This window comes from Lissotriton helveticus, chromosome 9 (genome assembly GCF_964261635.1).
Source record: "Lissotriton helveticus chromosome 9, aLisHel1.1, whole genome shotgun sequence".
Classification (NCBI taxonomy): Eukaryota; Metazoa; Chordata; class Amphibia; order Caudata; family Salamandridae; genus Lissotriton; species Lissotriton helveticus.
Window position 1 is genome coordinate 993,094,163 of NC_136070.1, and position 16,209 is coordinate 993,110,371.

Consider the following 16,209-nt stretch of genomic DNA (forward strand, 5'->3'; position numbering starts at 1 on the left):
TCAGATATAATGCAACCAACTAATCAAGTGATATATACACAAGGGCAGTATTCCTACTCTGTTTTCCGTTCATTGAAAAAGTGGCCAGATGTTTAGGACATGATGGTTGGAAAGGATGAATGGATTAGGTGGGACTGAAGTATGCCATAGGTCTCTTTTCTTACATGGCCTTCATTTTTGGTGTAAAGGACTTGGTTTCAGAATCAAAAAAATTGTGTTAGCCAGAATATAATGTCTGTTTTTGTCCAACTGCTAAATGAACATCAGCAATTCGAAGTTGCATTATGAAATATTACTTGTGCTTAAATCATCGTGTGAGCAGAGAACAGTTTTACAAATCATGTGTTGATTTATGAAGTCAATAGACAATAATGCTGGATAATTCCAACACAAAGTAAAGACAACAATATGTGGTTTCTGCCATTTATTTAAGCATAACATTTGTCTTTTTGACACATAAAATCTTTCTGTGCACCAGACATAAAATCTTTCTGGTTTGTTGAAAGGCTCATAGTGTGTTCATGACTAAATGTTCTCTTCCAAGATGGCTGTGATATTGATATTGATATATGATCTGAAGACGGTTTGTGAACCTTATTCACCTTTCACCTTATATTTCTGTGATATGGTCAATGACACTCAGGTCTAGGAAAATGGTAAACAGAGGAAGGAAAGAGGTACCAATGTAGGGACAGAGCACGCCTCAATACTTGGATGGTTGTCTTTCAATAACTACCTTTGTTGAGTGCCCAAAGAAAGATGGCCTTAATGCCTTGCTTGGCCCAAAGAAAGTTGCTTCCACTGTTGGGATAAAATTAATTGACGACAATTATTAAACAAAAAGCATAGAAGGCTTGTCTCTTTCCATCTTTCTCTTGTTCATTGTTGGGTTGTTGTTGCCAGCATTACTTGGTGATGTGAGTCAGTGGCGAGGACATAACAGGGTGTCTCTAGTTTTCTCTCGAAGTCCCCTCTTCTGATTTGTTATCACTAGGACCCTCTTGCTTTGCCTGAGGAATTACAAAAATGAAGCAAGTATTAGAAATTCTGAGTTTTGGGATAGATTTCAGTAAATGACACAGTGAGAGGACTGAACAGGTAACCTGGTTTCTGATGAACATAACTACAAGAAAATACTGAGTTATATTAAAAGATTAAAATATACACAATGAAGTATGCAGGTTTGCTGTTTACATCGAAGCACTGGCATACAGTGAAGCATAGATACAAATTTATGAGCAAAGCCAGGTAAACCTACACCAAGAAATACTATTGTTAGAGATATATATGCTTATGCTGAGAAGAAAAGACTCTGCCTTTTCCTTCGAAATGCTGATTTTTTAAAGACACAGACCTATATGTATAAAACTAGCAGCTGAAAATTTGCAATTTCATCACAGAGAAACAACTGAATAGATACAGACCTATAATAATCAATTATTTGGTCCTTAAAATGGTATCCGGCAAAACATTTTATAAAATGGATCCAAGATTTATAAATATCTTGGCATCAGTGAGCGTCATGTACCCCAGTGGACAACAAAATATAGGGTTATCAAGCATGGCGCCGCGGCCAGGGTGACTGACTCCGAAATCTGGGGATCACAGTTCGATCCCCAGGGCTTGCGACAGATTAGCCCAGCACCATGTGACTCTGGGCAATAGCTTGCTTAATCTTCCCGACGGCCCCCAGCGCCTAGAGACCCTAACGGGTGATGGTTCGCGCTTTACAAATGTGGATTATTATTATTATTATTATTCTCTGGTAGCAATAAGTGCTGACTGCATCAAAACATTTGTCACCACAATTCAAGAAGATGCCTCATTTTATAAACCCAAATTAGAGGATTTTTTATTATTAACATAGATCGTCATACACTTCAGCCTAAAGTAGGTTTGCAACTCAGCTAAACTACCAATGCCTTGGCCAATCACAGATGATCCGGTCATTGGGACAGTGCACCCATCTCTCCTATATTCCAGCCCTATTTTCCAGGGGTTCTAATAATATTCAACTGGGGTCTTTTCAAGATCGCCTACATAAACTGTCACTATAATTGATGCAATGACAAAACGTTACCAAATCCCATCTTTCACATGTGTCCTCACATGAATAATGACAGTCCTTCCACATTCACTCTCTCATCCCATTGTACTGTACAGATCAGAAAAAACATACTTAATTGCTGCTTCATCCAAAAGCACTGTCACCTCACTGTGTCCAAAGATCTGAAGAAGTCCACAAATGCATACAGTAGCGGGAACCTCACACCCTTTGTAGACAACGCTACTGAAGACACAGGCGCCACCACATTGTACATACTCATGACAACTTGTGTGATTGCTTTTGTTACTGTCTTGTCTATTTAATTATCCAGATGTTCATGTCATTTCCTGGCAAAATTGTTTACAGGATGTGAGAGAGAGCAGAGATAATAACCTGTAATCCTGTAGATATGGGTCAGCCCGATTACTGAGTAAGCAGGCACAATTGCAGTCTGGGACTATCCTTTCCTCCAGTGAAGCAGGGGCTATCTCACTAAACACCATGGTCCACCATTAAGAATATTATTGGAAGGCTGCAGTCCCAAGATTAAAAGGGCTAATTACTGTAGATTGCTTATTACATGAGTGCGTCTTTCCATTGTATGTTAGAATATAGTATACAGAAATATTATCTGTTATTAATTTCATATCCTAAATATCATTCACAAAAATACACCACCGTTGGGTGCAGATTTTTGTTATTTTGTAAAAGATATTTAGTACAAAATGTTTATGCAGAATATATTCTGAGAGTGATATTCTAGATTGTAAATAATGCTCAGCCACTTGTGTCCTCCTTCTAGTTGAAGGTAATACAATTGTGGATTCCCGAAGCTGAGTCATAGCTAACAACTGTTTAACTGATCTCACACCCCCCACCATCATTTTCATAAAAGTCACCCGAGATGACATATTAATTGGTGGCAAAGTTATAAAAACATAAGACATGTGGCATGCTTTTCATGTGCCATGGTAAATTCTTATTTAACTATCAATATTTTATTTGAATTGTAATTTGCTTGTATATAATTTATTCAGCTTGACTTTAATGACAAAACCTCACCCAGGCTGTCTCTTCCTATGCCTTCCAGTAGTTTTCACTTGAAGCATTACAGACTCAAATTACACCTGAGTGTCTTCACAGAAGAGCACTCTATGGAAAAGATTCAGACAGCCTAACACACCAGGTTCTTGAATATTCTTACTGAAACTGCAGGAACTGGATTCCACCCATTAACCCCCCCTGGAGTTTTCACTTTTTGACTACCTGGTGTTGGACTTTTAGTGTGAGTGAGTCTAACCAACTGAGTCTCACTGACTGCTAAATTCAGTGGCTCTGGACTGAAAAGGCTAACAGCCAGTGTTCACCTTTTAGGATAAGGAGCTCCTGCCCAGCTAGAACAAGAGGCTTTAGGCGAGTTACACGCAAACATGTGAGCACATGCATGTGAACACATGTGCGAGCTGACTGCGTGGGATTACCATCTCCCACAAGGGTAGCCTGTTGCAAAAGGAGCCCCCTGGAAAAGTTAACTTTCTCTCTCTTTGACCTTTATCTATTCTATTGCTCTAGGTAAACATCTGTCCCTCTCGGAGTTCCTCTATTTCTGACTCTGTCTCTCTACCCAATGCCATCTGAAGGATGTTTGGGGTTCCCAGCAAGACATATTTTAGCGGATTTGTGTGACCCTGATGTACTTGTTTGACTGTTTGCCGTTAGACCATAAAGCAGATGCGTGCCAAGACCCTCATACACTAGCCCTTAGCATCCAACCCTCTTCCATGAACCACTTTCCTCTCCTCCAGGGGCGGCTCAAGGCTCATGGCGGCCCTGGGCAGGGAGCTTAGGTAGGGGTCCCCGGAAGAGGGGGTCCGGGCGGGATGGAGCGCGGAGGTCAGTGAAGAGGGGGGGGGGGGTCAGGGTGTTTGGAAGGGGAACAGAGCCAGAGGCCGCCAAATCCCTGCCAGGGGCCGCCACACAAATATGTATCCATCCTCAGAGGATTATTATAATAAGGGTATATATTGGCGTGGTGGCCCCTGGGGTTTGGTGGCCCTGTGCAGATGCACAGCTTGCACATGCCTAAGGTCCTCCCTCCCTCCCTGCACTCCTCCCTGCATCTTCAATTTACCCCTGGACTGCAACCCTCATCTGTCCTTTTCAATTATCCTTTGCTGCTCTCCCCTCTCCCTACATGCCTTCCCATTCCCATTTCCTTTCAAGAGCCTACTGTAACGCAGCTCACTATGGTTCCCCATCTTCCCAAGTCTCTCGTTTATACCTCCCGAGGTAAATACTTGCTCTTTCTTCCCTTATCTCTGGTAACTCTCCCCTAAGCCTCTCCTTTGTCCTTCATCTCTCCTTTACACATCTCCCTTGTATCTCTACCATTCATTTCTCTACTACACCTTGCACTTTCACCGTTTCCCTTTAACCTTTGCACCTTCTCTGCACCACTCACCAACACCTCTCAACTCAGACTTACTCCTTTCACATCTCCTAGGCACATCGTCACCTCTTTTTGATTCCATGAACCTACCACTCTGCTCATCTTCCTGAAATCACGTTTCTCTTACATGCAGCTCTCCCCTCTTCTGTTCCTCTCGACCCTGCAACTCCCTCTTTTAACAGTTCCCATTACTCTTTCCCCTGCATCTTTTTTTGCATGTACCTCATCCCTGCTCCTTTTCCCTTCGCCCATCTTCCTTACATTTTTGACTGAATCCTTAAGGTTTAAATTCTCTTGTACACAAGTTGCATTTCACTTCTTCCTTTAACCTCTCCTTTATGGCCTGCACCTATCTTCTAAGTCAGGAGATCAAACAGCATTACATGGATGACATTCTGCAATTGTTGAACTGTGGGTGACTCCTCAAACCAGAACCACTTAGTCACTTAAGACATGCATTAGTGGAGAAAGTTGAGATGTATCTCGAGTCTTAGTGCTGCTCCATCTCATCATACCCAGTATTCATGTCAACCACAGTGATGATTCGTCTCTCTTGCTTAATGGTCTCATGTCAATGGAGAGAATGCTCTCATGTCAATGTAGATGTGTACTTAGGCAGGTTATTTGGCTTTCTTTGCAACAACAATTGCCAAAACCCATGCAGTAGTCCCTTCCCCTTTTCTATGATGGACACATTCCCCAACTTCACAATAACCTTTTCTACTTGTTATTTGATGTGAAAAGGATTTCAGTAGCTCATCAGGGCCACAACTTGCACAGAAGTATCAAAATGCAACTTGATTGTTTTATATCCTTTAGATACCACTTTAATGAGATGATTGTCATAAATCTTCCAGACTTTCATCCACAATGGGGATTGCCCACAGGGAACCTGCCGATAGCTGTGGCTACTGTTTAGTACAACAGCACAATCGCTGCCTGACTTCTATTTCAACATGCGTGACTGTACATGTGATTTTTTCCTTTGTGTAGGAGGATTGAAGCCCTGCATAAACAATATTTTGCCCTTTGCTTTCTGTAACTGAGGTGTCGAAACATGCCTATATCTGTGAACGCCCGGACCACCACGGCCACTGACGGAATATCTGATGTGGAAAATGCTGCCTGAAGACCATCGGGTTTAAAAGAGGAGGTCCGTCCTGGTTGATCTCTCACCCCTACTGTGTATGCGACGATAATCGACCGCAAGGAAAGAAAAACGTTGAATTCTGAAATACGTATAAACAGTGTTTGTTTCGCTGTATCAACAGTTGTAAGGTACGATAAGGAAGTAGCCTTTATCCCTTAGGGCCCTTAGAGCCCCCCTGATCCAACTCTGTCGTTCGACGAATTAGACGGAAGCCCCCCGGAAGTGTGAAGGGTGTTCAGCCTGCGCCATTTGAATTCAAGAGTTGTCACGGCTGCAAAATTGTGTTGCCCCCGTTGTGCCCCCCCCCCTCGTACACATGCCCCGATGAAGGTGCCGCCGTAGATCGGGCTTGGCACCGAAACGCGCGTTGGCGTGGTGAACATCTGTCCTGCTCACAATATCATATCTCTCCCTAGCAAGCTGCTGAGAGGATACTGCAGGACAACGTCAGTGTAATTGTCTGAGATAGGTTGTGAGGCTTTTGGATTGAGTTAATGTGAATGAATGAATCGAATGTGTGAGTTTGTATGGGTGGAATGGGTCTGCAAATATGAATGAAAGATGAGAGGGTGCCAAGGGGCTGTGTATTTTCCTTGACTATGAGTGTATTGTTGTATTATGTATATATTGAAATGATGATGTTTTTGGACACTTTTTTCATCACTTTTATATCATGAAAAATGAAAATAAAATATATTTATTCTGAAGTTGTGTGGAAAATTTAAATGTGTAGGCCGTGACAAGTGAGCTCCAAGCTGTGCGTATTATTATTGTAGGACTCTTCATGAGCCTGTAAATTGAAACATATAGGGCAGACATTCCGATTTCTGTTTTGGATATATCTGTGACATTGACTGTGTCCACCTTGACTATGTATTCAAGGCACATAATTCATGGGTCTTGATTTGCACTTGACGTATTGAAATGAGGCCCTATCACTAACAGGTTGGGCTTTGTCATGGGAAAGTTTTGCTCTTCATCATTCGTGTGACTAAATCTACTAGCATTACTATTGGGCTGGAATGACATGTGAGTTTATGTACACCCAAGAAAGCACACATTTGTGGCATTAAAAAACGAGTCTCTAATCCATTTCCTCCAGGCTGGGAAGCCGAAGAATCACCCCCCAAAATTATTGGGGCAGTAGCGGCAGAGATTTCTCAATGGATAAACAGTTTTCCACTAGAAAATAAAGGACCCAATTTATTGTTTGGCAGGTTTTAATATTTTTTGTCAAGTGAGTCTCCCTGGGCTCTGTCACCAGAAAATTTCGTCTGATGCCCTGATCAAGTAGGAGCTGTTTGAGGAATGACATTACACTGCACACCCTATTCGGGGGTGGACAATATATTGTCTGTTTTTTCCTGTCCATCATCAGTGATAGAAAAAAAAATAATGACCATACCCCACCCTGGGCGAAACATCCCGGGTGAGAGTAATTCATTTTAAGGGAGTTATTTACAAGCCCCTTACGCTTCCCGTCGCCACTTTTTCCCATGTTAAAAGTGACGCGCCGGCCGCGCATCGCGATTGTAAATAAGCCTCTTAGTTTTTATGAAACTAACTCCCACTGTGACAGCGGTTCCTGCCGATGTACAGAGATGATCGCTCTGCTGGACGTCATCTCTAAATTTAATGGACATTATTCCATCAGGATAGTAGAGATTATGTCCTCCCCCACTCTGACGGAGTTCATCCGTCAAATTCTCAATCAGGCCCAAAAATTAGCAAATGCATTTCACCCTCGTTTTTCTCATGTGAAAACGTGTATGTTATGTTATAAGTTATGTTATAACTGGATTTGTAGCGCGCACTGTTAGTCAAGACTGTCCTGGCGCGTGGGAGAAACAATGGCAAATAGAGCTGAGGAATTAAACTACTTGTTGAAACAGATGTGTTTTTAAGAGTTTTTTAAAGATGGCCAGCTCAGCGGTATGTCTTAATAGGTCTGGTAGGTCGTTCCACAAGGTGGCAGCTCTAACAGCCAGAGACTGACCACCTAGACGTGATTTTCTAAATCTGGGGACCACCAGGCGTCTAAGGGTCGCCGAGCTGAGTTGGCGCGTTGGTTGGTAGAATGTAAATCTGGCCCTCAGATAAGATGGACACGGGCCATGTAGGGCTTTGTGAGTCAGGACCAACGCCTTGAATCGCACTCTTTGAGCCACCGGGAGCCAATGAAGATCACAAAGCTGTTTGCGGACACTTCGTCTCCTGGGGATGTCAAAGAGGAGCCGAACCGCCGCATTTTGAACCACTTGGAGTTTGTCCAGGAGAAAGCCAGGAGAGCCGATGTATGTATATATCTTCAAAGAAGAAAACCTGCAAATGTTACATGTTTCCAGGGGTTCTTCTAGAAATGTTTCTGAATAAATAAAAGAAGGCATCGGCATCAATGCAATATTTACAACTTTCTTTGAGAATCAGACCTTGAGTATACTTACCATAGGCAAGATAGCAAAGCTTTCCACTGAAATTACTTCAAATGAATGGATATTTTAGAGTGCCACAAGTATATTTTTAACTAAATAAAAATAGGGTCACACTATCCAGATGAGGGCCACTTGAGCACGTACATTTAAAAACATTGGGACTGATTTAGAGTTTGGTGTGAAGCCTTCCATCCATCATGGTGGCAGAGGTCATTACCTCCGCCACCCTAGCCGGACTGCTGACCACCATATTCAAGCATCTTCGTTTGCCCTGCAGAGAAATCTATGCCTTCAGAGGAGCTGCTTACACGACAGCACCTCTGAAGTCGTGAAAGTTTTCTGAGTGCCCACTATGGCCCACATGCATCAAACAGAATTGCATTCGCAAACGGTGCGAATCGCAAAATTCGTCCGTTTGCGAATGCATTTCTTTGTTTTGGGATGCATTAACCTTTTTTGTTTTTTGGCAATTTAAGAAATCGCAAATTATTTGCGAATTCTTAAATTGCGATTGCATTTAAGAAATCGCAATTTTGCGATTTCTTAAATGCAATGCATCATCTGGAAAAGTTTGCGAATTCGCAAATTAGAAGTGTTAAATTAACATGAAGTCAACCTTCATGCTAATTTAAGAAAAGTTTCAAAAATGCACAAAAGTGCATTTTTGACACTTTCATTTTACACTCACACATGCCCTTGGGCATGTATGTGTGAAAAATGGACTGTAAGTTACATGTCTGGGGTGCAGGGGGGGGTCCTTTGGACCCCTTCCTGCACCCTAGAAATTGCATTCTCATTTTGCGATTCCTTAATTGCGAATCGCAAAATGAGAATGCCTTCCCATTGATTCCTATGGGCCTCTAGGCCCATAGGAATCAATGTAAAGGGATTCCTTATTTGCGATTCGCAAAATTGCGAATCGCAAATAAGGAAAAATAAGAAATCGCAAAAAAAATTGTGAATTTTTAAGGCATAGGTATTTGCGATTTCTAAATTGCGATTCCTTAATTTTCACAATTTAGGAATACCAACAATGATGCATGTGGCTGTATGTTTCATTCAGCAACTAAGCAAACCTTTTTGGCAGCTGTGGTCCATGCAGGTAAGAGCGGTGGGGCCAGTGGAGGGGGGTTTCAACGTACAATGAGGAGGGAAAATTAAATAAATTATATATTTTCACTCCTCATCATCCGTCGAAATCCCCCCACCCCCCCACCGCCCTTATCTGAACAGACCGCTGCTGCTTTTTGGCTTTCAAAAACAGACTCGCAAAGCGGAAGTTTGATTTTAAAAAACAAAGAGGCTTATTTACAAGCCCCTTGCGGCACATTTCCGCTGCCGAAGCGTCACTTTTGTGACATTCTGGATGCGCACAGTGCAGACCCATATCTACAAGGCCAAGGAAAGCCACAATGCATGGCTTTTCATAGCTTTGTAGATATGGTGTGAGGCAACACAGAGCAGGTCGCTGCGCTAACTCACATTGCGTCTGGGAGGCAGTGGGTGTTCCCACTCAACGCCCATGGTATTTGACACATTCCCAGATTTACAACATAGCGTAAATCTGAGAATGCGTCACAACCATACTCCTTCCCAGAGCAGGCACAACGATTGTGTTTGTGAAGAAAGGTGTCCCTTCCTACATAAAAACAACCGGATTTCAATGCAGGTACCCTTGTGCCATGTCACTAGGGTGTCTGTATTGGCACAAGGCTGCCTAAACGGCGCCAGTGCAAATGAAAGAACACAGTTGCTTTGTATTGCCATAAATATGACGCATCCCTGCACTTTCCTTATGGCTCAGCACAGTGCAGCAAGCCAGCTTGCAGCACCATTTTGCATCATTTTGTTGTAAATGAGCCCCTAAATACTTAAGACCTTGACACCCTAGGACTGTATCCCAGGGTGCGTAAGTCACATAATTTGTTCTGCTAGGGACAGTCAGCCTTTCCATGCTGTCTAGAACAGAAAAAAATACATCAGACCCTCCACCCTAAGTAGGGCAGATGGTCTGATGTACTAACAATGATGGCCCCAATTTCATTGAGCCATTAATTGGTGTAGGGTTTCCACTGCAGAACCAGTGGGGGTACCACTGTCGGATACTTGAACGTCTGCCCAACTCTAGAGCAAGTGAACAGTTTGGCGGGCAAGGTACTCCGCAACGCTTGTAGCAGAGTACCCTGTCCACCAAATTCTAAATTAGGTCCATAGGGCTAGATGTAGGTAACTTTAATTTACCGACTCACTTAAAAGTTCCGAATTTTACCGATTTGGTATTTATAAATCGGTAAATTAGAAGGAGGGAGATGTAGGTAATTTCTTTTTTAGAATTACCGAATCTGTAACATTCGGTATTTACCGATTCGGTAAATACCGAATCGGTATTGCCCATTGATTCCTATGGGCCTTCAAGCCCATAGGAATCAATGGGCAATACCGAATCGGTATTTACCGATTCGGTAAATACCGAATCCTGCAAGGGTGCAGGGGGTGTCACTTTGACACCCTCTAGCACCCCAAGTACAGGCTTGTGTGACATGTGGCTCACATACATGCCCTAAGGGCATGTCTGTGTGTCACATTGCACAGTGTAGTGTATGAAATGATGAATGGTCAGTAGATTCTTGAAGTTCTTTATTTCAAGTAAGATGAACAGGAATAATACCCCACCAGGAACATGATGGTCACTGCTCAGCCCTCTCTCATCAACTGTCATTCCACATCCACACCAGGCACACTAACGTTCTATTCACTCTGTCATCTATCATTCAACATTCCATACTGACATCACATACATACTGGCTGAGCAGGAAGCAAGGAGATAATATAAAGTACAACATATCTCCTTTTCTTCAACGAAAAATAAACATAATAATATAATACATTGCGAAAGATAAGATTTGCAATATATATGCATATTTAAATTAAGACTAGAATGAAATAGACTAAGTAAATATAGGTAAACACAACCTAAGCAAATAATATATATGTACATTTAAATTAAAACTAGAATGAAATAGATTAAGTAAATATAGCTAAACGCATCCCCTTCCCTTGGGAACATTATAATTGTAAAATGCAACAATACTAATGTATGTATAGAATAACCACTGCAAAGAAGGCACAGCTGAAGCTAAGTAAAAGATTATGTAGGGTATAAACAGTAGGAAGGGCGTGCGCACACCCCACTCTGAATATGTATAGAGACCAGCTCTGAACTACCCTACGAAGAAAATAACCTCTAAACTTAAAGTGTCAGCAAAACAAGAAGCATCATATCATGAAGCTAAATTTGCAGTACTAAATTCGTAATATATAAATAACAACAATAAATTAAATCATGTAGGTAATACAGACTAACTGCTGTATCAAGCATTGAGAGTAATACAGATTCATATGAATTGCTGTACTTAGCATTGAAAGTAAAACCGTCTTGAAGCACTGTACTAAGCATATAACGAAACATATGCATACCTGAATTGTTGTATAAAGCATAAATATATAACATACTTATATGAATTATTGTAAAAACATTTAAGTAACACATATTTGAAATACTGTATGAAGCATAAAACGTAATACATACTATTGGATTACTAAATTATAAGAATAGCTGTAAAAACACCTTGCATAAAATTTTGTAAATATCAGTATAAATTATTTAAACATAGCTGTATAAATTATATAAACATCACTGCTACCCTATTAACGGATGAAAATTGATAATATTGCATCTGAAGGGGAAAAGCCAAGTTAAAATTCATAAAATTATTGTAAGGCAATTCTGATCCTCATTAACCAAGCAAATGAAAGAGAGAAAGCAAAAATTGGAAAAAAGAGAAGAACAGAAGAAATTATTCTTAAGAAATGTGAAAAGCATCTGAAAGGGGAAAAGACAAGTTAAAATTCATAGAAAATAATGCAAGGCAGTTTTGATCCTTATTAATCGAGCAAATGAAAGAGAAAAAGTTAAAGATGGAAAAAGAGAAGAACAGGAGAAACCACTCATAAGAAATGAGAATAGAGTGTAATAAATAGATTAAGATAGGTGAAGATTGTATCTTGTTAAACTTTAAAATAATTCCAACATTTCATAAACAGATTGCAGATTCAACACGCTGAATAAAATTAGTATTAGGATGTTAATGCTAGACACAAAATAAACCAAGAAGGGTAGAATCAGTGTATAGGGTGTGCACTACCCACACTGTAGATTACTAGAATGTGAAGAGACCGGCTCTAACACAAAAATTACCCTAAATGAATCAAATAATGCCTAGAACCTTCAGTAACGGGAATCTAAACTAATAAATAAAAAAATTTCGTTATGTGGTTGTATTATGAGTAATTTCGCCAGGTAAGTATGTAATAGTATGTATAACATTTACTCAATGTACTAAACAGATCGAATAAAAGCTGTAAAATGTGAGTAAAAGCAGTAAGGTACTCTAACTTAAATCGACTGAACTCAGTAATGCAGATAAAGTAATGTCATATGATTCCCAATGAAACATATAACTATATTAAAATATGGTAAAATATCGAAGTAATGTGAAACTAAAATTCTTTAACCAAGTAATGTTTTCCATGGTGATCGGTGTCTCACCCGATCTCGAACAGAGTTAGAGAATTTTCAAAATGAATTTTGTGAGCATTTTTAGTCCATATGAAGATACGAACCAAAGTTGGAGGACTCAATCTTTACTAAAGACTCCTTCAGTCTCCAAAAACGTCATTGTAGTGGTGATCTCCAGGGTAGTAATGCATGGCACGTCATGAAAGCACTGAAAGATGTGTCTGAATCTCGAAATGGCATCACGTCTTCCGACGTTTGTACCGGCTGGCTTTCGGCAGATGCGTGCTCCTGCAGACTCCCACAACGTCATAGGAGCGGTGAACTTCCGGAGGATTGTACAGAGACTCTATTGAAGTAAGCAGATCGCGTGACAAGGCTCGAGGTAAGAATGCCCTCGTGTACGGTTCAAATGTCGCACGATATATGCCTCTAACTGTCAGACATTCCCAAGTACTGAAAATGAGCCCAATTTTAATATCAAAAACAAGTATGAATTGGAGCACAATCTGACCTGTACCATTTGGCAGTGACTTCCCAGGACTGTTTGTCACTGAGCATATAGTCCGAGGCTCCGTAATCTTCGTAGATTTACGCCTTGAATTATAAATCAAGAATAAATCTCGTATTTAGGATACAATTCCAATTGAATAAAAGTTCCTTTTATATCCAGTAGATGGCAGCAACCCTTAATTCTCTCTCGCTCAATGGATAAAATACATAACTCTGACCTGACGTTGTAATCGATGTCGAGTGAGCCAGATTACTTTACCGATCTCTCTTTAACTTGTCATTAGAGCTCCGCTGTGTCCTGGATTAGTCGGATTCTCCTCAGATGGGGTTCATACTGATCCAGGATTGTTGGGAGAGTGACAGATAAATCTGAAACTGGTAGGAACAGGTCCGGTATATTTACGGATCCAAAATCAGCAAACAATCAACTGTAGGTGTTGTCTTATGAAAAGCCCCGAGTCCTGAAATTAGCTCTGAAGTACAGGCTTCCACACAATAGAATTATAATGGGAATCACCCGTTTCTCAATGAAAACCACTCGTTTTTTCAGCAAACTGTAAAGCACTCATAGGACATTTGATATAAATTCCTTGCTCTCAGACTTCCACAAAAGTGAATTTTAAATGAAAGTAACTCGTTTTTTTTTTTTTTTGTAGCAAGAAAGGTTGTCAGACTCTGTGAATCTCAGTATTAAATCACTGTACTCCACACAATCGAATTTTGAAGGAAATCTTTTGTTTTCCTTTTCTCTTAGCAGCACAGGTTTTCCTTTTTTCTTGTTGGCAAGTTAGAGTATTTGAGCTAGATCTGGCACATATGAGAGTTTAGGGCGACCGATTACGGGGTCACTGGTGGGGTTTTGGAGTGCCAGGTAGCTTGGGGAAAACTTTAATAATTTAAAAGTCCTTTACCTTAATTGAATTCTTCTCTTTAGGGTAGTACTGCTTGAAGGTACCTTGTAAATAGGATGTAGCACGCTGTGAGTTCTCCAAACGTCGCCAAAATGTAGTGTATGAAATGATGAATGGTCAGTAGATTCTTGAAGTTCTTTATTTCAAGTAAGATGAACAGGAATAATACCCCACCAGGAACATGATGGTCACTGCTCAGCCCTCTCTCATCAACTGTCATTCCACATCCACACCAGGCACACTAACGTTCTATTCACTCTGTCATCTATCATTCAACATTCCATACTGACATCACATACATACTGGCTGAGCAGGAAGCAAGGAGATAATATAAAGTACAACACACAGGTGTGCATGCACAGATGTGAATACACATCTGAATTCGATATTTTACCACCCAATAGGATTGGGTGGTAAAATACCGACTCTTAAGGGCCTGTGGCACTCTTAGGAGTGTCATCTACATATGGATTTACTGAATCGGTAAATATACCGTTTCGGTATTTTACCGATTCTGTAAATTTACCGATTTGGTAAATTTACAGAATCGGTAAAATATAGGCCCCCTACATCAGAAAACCCTAATACCGGTCGGTAACGTCCGAATTCGGCCATTACCGACCGGTATTAGGGCTCCTACATCTGGCCCATAATTGTGTAAATAAATATTTATAAAACACAAATAGTCTGAGCTTCTAAAAGTCAGCATGAGAATCAAGCAGATGTGGCGCGACATGTCAAATATAGAAACACTGACTTAAAGATGACACACGCTTTCACCAGAAGGCACTAGAGACGATTCCTGTCACTGTTACAGTCATTATGAGTCGGTTCACCCGATTTCTACATACTGGCTTTCGGGTTTCAGATTTTGACACAAATTCAGTCACGAAAAGTTTAGTTTGGACGAGAAACTGAGGGGAAAAAAAGTTACATTTGATGTCAAAGAGAAACCACAAATGACCAATTTGAAGTCTGAGATAAAGCACTCGACGTGAGCAGAAGTGAGAGAAGAGATATGCGGCGAATGACGCCCACAGGATGCAGGCCTCCTTAAGGGAGGAAGGTGCACTAGGAACCGCAGCAAGGAGCCGTTGGTGATCCAAATTTGAAGACACATTGGTGTATATTCACAAGGAAGTGGTGGAGAGAGGCGTTAGCCTTCTTGGCTTAACACCTCTCTCCGCCACTTCAGAAACGCAAGCCTGCACCATATTCACAAGGATATGGTGCAGCCTTGTGTTTCCCAATACGATGGCGCTAAATTTCACAACTTAGTGCAAATGCAGGCACCCTTGCAGCTGAGTGCAACGGTGTCTGCAAGCAGGGAGGTTTGTTTATGTACAGGAAGGTGTCCCTTCCTGCACATAAACAAACCTAAAATGGCAGTTTGTAACTTACATGTGCGCTGCTCTATGCAGCACACATGCAAGTTACAAAACGGCATTTGAAAAACTGCATTTGAAAGGACACTTTCCTGTACACAAACCAAGGCATTTAGCATTTTCCGTGTGTGCTGTACAAGGCAGCACACATGGAAAAATCAAAAACGAGGAGAAATAAAGCATTTCTCATTTCGCCAACTTAAGACCAGGGTTTTCCTGGCCTTAATTTTGGCGCTGCCTCCTATTTACACTGTCCTTATGAATAGGGGCAGCTTCAAAATCAATGGGTGTTGCGGTGGAACACCCACCACAACACCCACGGCACGCCACTTTCACGCTAAACACAGCATGAAAGCCGGCCTTATTCACAAGGCAACGTTAAGCCACGTTAAGTGGCTTAACGCTGCCTTGTGAATAAGGGGAAGACCCTATCGCCACCACAACATCACTGAAAGTGACATTGTGGTGGCGATAGGGGCTTGTGAAAATAGCCCATTGTGCCATGTGATTAATCACTGACATTGCAGCCTCACATGAAGCACACATCACAAAACTACATGTGTGACCTACTTCAACTTTAGAATAAGTGGGTACACGTTTAAGGCCATTTAGCCATGTTTGCACATTTGTTGTTCAAATACAATACACCTGCTTGGATATTGTTACATTTATTGCTGAGTAAGGCGACCAAATCTACAAAAATGAGACTGTGTGAATAAAAAATACACCAACTATGGCAGCCTTAC

At 41.1% G+C, this 16,209-nt stretch overlaps 1 long non-coding RNA gene across 2 annotated transcripts in view; it reads right to left on the reverse strand.

The window, feature by feature from the left end:
* Positions 1–409: 409 nt before the first annotated feature.
* LOC144783107 (uncharacterized) overlaps positions 410–16,209 on the reverse strand; it is a 97,551-nt gene continuing 81,751 nt past the window's right edge. For both annotated transcript variants that reach the window (XR_013601406.1, XR_013601407.1), the window contains exon 5: positions 410–1,010. This is a non-coding gene — a long non-coding RNA (uncharacterized LOC144783107). The remainder of the gene's footprint in view (positions 1,011–16,209) is intronic.